Consider the following 5,666-nt stretch of genomic DNA (forward strand, 5'->3'; position numbering starts at 1 on the left):
TTTTGTTTGTACATTTGTTCTCCATCCCAGGTTGAGTTTCACTTATATCTCTTTAGAAAACTTGGTATTCTCAAGGCCTGATTTGGGTTCTGCGAATTACTGCAAGGAGGTGAAATAATTAGAACTGGGGAAGTTTAAAGATTTCATGGCACCCAGGTATTCAATAAGGGCAAACTTAACTGTAGTTGGGATACATCTGGTACATTTTCTGGTTCAGTTCTTGGACACAAAACTATGAATTTTGCATGTTGTCTCATTCCAAAGGACTTGTTTATACCATGGGCTATACCGTAGGTTTTGATGAAGCATTGCATCTTTGTACTTGAACTCGTAAAAGAACAGTGAGGAAGGAGGAACTCTATGTATCCTAGGATTTGGGGGTGGGGAATTTCCCTTAAACTTGGGTAAGCATTCATCATTCATTCAGATAGCAAACATGCTAAGGTCCCAAGAATGAAAAGATAAAGCAGTGACCCTGCTTTGGAGGAGCGGGGTCATTGTAGACGTACACAGAGTGAATGGTTCCAGGACTATGTGACTTAAAATTCATTGATCCTCTCACCTGTCTTTAATTTTCCACCTCATGTCCTTCATTACCCAGCTTAGGTTCAGCAGACCATGTTTAGTTACAGTCACTCTTGGCTACAGTAAATCGCCTCACTTCATCTCTTGCTTCATTATGTGGACTCGCCTGGCTCGGCGCCAGTTTTGGTTAAGGTCAGTACGCCCGCCACCTTTGCACTTGGGCAACTGAACTCTCTGTTTAAAGTTGTGACCTCAAGGAGACCTTAGTACCATCTGACAATCCTACTCTATCCCATTTACTCCGTCACGCTCCTTGAAAACTCTTAAATTTTAATACCTTTCCTACCCTCACTCTCAGCTTATGACCCTTTTTTTTTTAAAACTTAGAAAATAGAAACAAGGAAATTTCCACAGGGTCCTGCCAGCACATCTACTTACCTACTTACATCTGTGTTTGTACTTGTCTTTCCTGGAGTTATATATTGTTCTTGCCCTACTTAGGGCAAGTTCTTCCACGTGTGTACTAGATTCCATACCTTATCTGTTCAGAGGGCCCAGATGGAGCCATTCTTCTGTTCATTTTCCTCTACTAGAGCATTCCCATCAGCCTACAGACATGCTGTTATTTCACGTGAAATCTGATCTACTTCCATCCCTTAGGATACCATCCCCTTTCTCTGCTCTTTACAGCAAAGCTCAATAGTTACTTACTTTTACATTGCCTTTACTTTTCTCTCTTGAACCTACTCCAATGAGGATTTTCACTCCACTGATACTGCCCACGTAAAGAACACCGGAACATCCCTGGTACTTAATCCAGTGGTTAATTCTCACTCCTCTTTGAAATGCTTCACTTATTTGTTGTGTAGGCAGAATAACACCCCCCCCCCCAAGATGTTAGCTCGCATTCTTAATCTCTGGGACTTATAAATACGTTACCTTCCATGGCAAAAGGGACTCTGGCCGTGACTGTTGAGAATCTTGAGATGGGGGGATTATCCTAGGTTTTATGGGGGCCTGATTTAATTGCATGGGTCCTTGAAAGCACTGAGCTCAGATGTGACTGGGGAAGAATGGTTGGGTAGATGTAGTATTGTTGGCTTTGGAAGATAGAGGAAGGGGGCCTCTAGAGCCTGGAAAAATCAAGGAAACATTTTCCCTTAAGAGCCTCCAAAAAAGAACTCCGCCTACGAACACCTTGATTTTAGTCGACTCCTACAGAACTGTAGCATCACTTTCTATCGTTTCAATCCACTGAGTTTGTGTTTTGTTACAGCAGTAATAGAAAACTAATACACGTTTTTGCCTTCTAGGACACCATACTTTGCGTTTTTGCTGAGGTTAGCAGCCACACCTCAGTTTGAGTTTCTGGTTCTTTGTTAGTCCCTGCACTTATGCTCTATCTCCCTGGACTCGATTCTCTGGACTCCAGACCCACTGTCCAGTGCCTACTTGACATATCTCATGTATGTCTCATAGGTCAAAGTTCAGTTCCTGCTTAAAGGTAACTTTTGTGAGACCTTCCATGACCAGGCTATTTAAAATTGCCACCAGCACACCACTGTTATGTTCTATTGCCCTGTTATGCTTTAGTTTCCTCCATGGCACCGTTTCACAGACTTTATTGTTTGTCTCTTCCCAGCAGAATAAACACACGGGCACAGCTTTTTTTTTTTTTTTTTTTTTTTTTTTTGGTGTGTGGGGGTCTGTTTTGTTCATCATATCTTCCCCTAGAATGGTGTTCGGGAAATGACAGCATGAATAGAGGCATAGGTAATGATGCTACTATGGAGAAGGGAGTAAGTAAACCTGACCTGGGCACGTTACCAAGTCCATGGTGATCATCTGAGCTGGGCTTGAAGTGTGAGGTAAAAGGTTGATGTGTGAGAGGGCATTTCACATTCACTAGGACGGTTGTAATAAAAAAGATGGACAATAAGTCTTGGCAAGAGTGTGGAGAAATTGGAATCCTGATACATGGCTGATGGCAGTGTACAGCTGCTTTTGAATACAGTCTGTCACTTTCTCAAAAGTTAAACAGTTGCCATATGACCCAACAATTCGAGTATATCCAATATCCAATTTTAGATGTATACCGGAGAGAACTGCAAATGTTGGTTGTTGGCTAGGATGGGGGTGGGAATAAAGAGTGACTGCTAAAGGGTATAAAGTTTTCTTTTTGGGGTGATGAAAATGTTCTGGAATTAGTGGTGATGGTTGCACAACAGTGAGTATGAAATGCCACTGAATTGCACTTGAAAAAAAGGATGTGGGGGAAGGTAATTTCAGGCAGAAAAAATACAAGGGAGTGGAAGTATGAGAGCAAGACAGATTTGGGGGAAGGTATGATTTAATCTCTCGGGGGTGTATGGGTTTGTGCCGGGAAGGTTTGGTCGTCATCAGACTGGGTAGTGTACCAGACTGTGCCTCTCTTGACCCCCAAGGAGGCAACAACTCATTGGGTCAGAGATAGACAGTTGGCCCAAAGCTAACCAGTGGCCAGTAGATAGGTGCTCTGTTTCAACTGAGGGAGGCCCTTGGATATGAGCAGCTAGGAGAGGCCATTGTATCCGTTGGTCTATGACTTGAGTGAGTAATCAGGACAGAGGGAGGAGTCTGGAGCAGCAGCCTAGGGAAGCAAAATGGAGAAACTATGGCCTGGGAGTATGGGAGAAATGCCTTGGCTCCAGCCAAATTCTGAGTTCCCCTTTCCCACGAGGACTAGTTGCATGCTTCCTCTGGAGTCCTTTCAGCGCTTTCTTCCCCCTCCTTCACTCCTTGTTTGAAGTAGTTTGAGCCAGTTTCTTAATAGCCAATAGAGCCTTAATATGAAGGGATTATATAAATAGCATGTTAAGTGCTGTGACAAGTACCTGTCACAGAGTGATGGTATTTGAGAGTGATGATTTATTTGGTGAGTATTTGAGCACCTGCCACATACTATATACTAGGCAGTGGGAATACAGTGGCGAACAAGACCAACTCTGCCCTTATAGGGCTTAGATTCTGGTGGAAAAGGTAAATGAAAGTGGAAAAGAATAAACAGGTACACCACTAGGTAATACACTTTCAGATAGTGATTGGTGCTATGAAGATAGGAAGAAAGTCAAGCAGGTAAGGGGCTAGTGACGGGTTATCTATGGAGTTTTGTGGAAAGGTCAGTGGAGGTCTGAGGAAGGGGAAGGAGCTTACTATGTGCAAATGGTGTGAAGGTAGTGAAAGCACTTTCTAATCGTGTGTAACAGTATGTGTAAACTTGAAAGGAAGAGCTTGATAGGTATGTTCAGCGAACAGCAGTGTGGGTAGTATGGCTGGAGTGTAGTGGGGAGTGAAGGCGAAATTTAGGCAGAGGCCAATTTGTGTTGATTTGGTGAGTCTAGAAAGCTTGGGGTCACATTGCAGAGGGTATTATGTAGCATAGCAAGAAATTTGAAAATTTACCTACTGTTTCTCAATCAGGAGGAAACATCAGAATCCACTGTGTGGTTTATTCAAAATGTTTATGTCCGGGCACCACCAAGGTCATTCTGAATCGGGATCTCGAGTTGGGAGTGTGCTTTGGGCAGTGAAGATTGGTAAACACAGTGCGCATGGTCAGATCTGTGTTCCAAAAGGTTATTCAAGAAGCTCCTTAAATTAGATGCCATACCTGTTACGCAGACTCAGTGCCTGGTTTGTACTGTGCATGCAGTAAATATCAGCTGATTGAATGCGAATGAATTGGAGAGATGGCTGGTGGGTTGATGATGGCTTGCAGTGAGCCAACACAGAAGTGTTCGTGCCTTAACTAAGGGAACAACAGGAATAGGGGAGGAGGTTTAGCTTTCCTTTCAGCCTCCAGAGCCCAGATTACATGAAAAGATGACGAGTACATCTGCACTCACATTTCAAGGGATTGATTTACCTCAACTGGGATATCTGGCCACCGGCAAGATTCGTGAAACCAGCCTCACCTCTGATTTTCTCCACAGAACACACAATGCAAATGAAAGCAATTAGAATACCTCACTGTTTACAACCTTGCCAACCATCCTGGATGAGTTCACTGGCAAGTGTGACTATGGTGCGATGTTTCTGTCTCCTTTGCTGCATCTGGAAGATGGAAGAAGAAGGGCCTAACACTAGCCAGCGTCTGCCGAGTGCAGCTGTACTCCGAATTTCACTTGCATTATTATCGTTTTATTATCCTTTCATCTTCGTAGGCTACCACTCATTGCTGACCCCTTTTTATAGGGGAGGAAACGAAGAAGTGAAATAACAAGCAGATGGCTGGGCCAGTATTTGAATCTGGGTCTCATTTTAAAATCGGTTATTTGACTGCTTGGCTGTACTGCTATGGTAGAATGGGAAGATGTTATATTCAGGATGTTGCTGTGGGTTTTTGCACTTGACAGGAGTCCCTGTTAAATGAGCGTCATCTTTATGTTAAGTGTGTGTGTGTGGGGGGGCGGAGCAGGGGAGCATATGTGTGCGTGTGTATAACAGTTCAGTCAATGGATTTAACTTGTGCAAACCGTGTGTAATGGGCCCTATCACTAACAACCCAGGACATTTGAGCAGAGTGGTTTATAGTTTATAATTGGTTCCCTATTACTGTTGACCGGTTCTCCTGCACAGAGTATCACTCCAGGATTGGTATTATATTTAAGAAATTTTCAAATGGATTTTATCTTTAGTGCATTAATGTGTGGCCTAAATTCCTGCCGAGGCATTAGGTAACCAGCCTGGACATACTTTAGCAATCCCAACTGGATCTGAGCTGGCAGTGCTACAGCTTTTATTCGGCATAGATAAGTCACTTTTCTGAAAACACTTTTCTACCTAAGCCCTGTGACTTATTTTTTAGGGTACCTCAAGTTGAGTCCCCTTGAAATTGGAGGAGTATATTTCCCATAGCATGTTAAAACACACAAATGGGAATTTGTTAACATGAGTAAATTTCATTTCTATCATTCTGTTGGAACAGAACACATAAACATTCAAGGAATGGTGTGGAAATCAGCCTAATTTTCAAGAATGCCCAATTATAATGCCTTTTAAAATCAGGAAATATAAAATGTGATCCCAAAATGAAAATGCTATCAATGTAGCTGAGTACATGGAAAACTGGAGGGTGTTCTGCAATTTCATGAGGATTGGTG

This window comes from Rhinolophus hipposideros (genome assembly GCF_964194185.1).
Source record: "Rhinolophus hipposideros genome assembly, chromosome: 8".
In the NCBI taxonomy this organism is placed as follows: Eukaryota; Metazoa; Chordata; class Mammalia; order Chiroptera; family Rhinolophidae; genus Rhinolophus; species Rhinolophus hipposideros.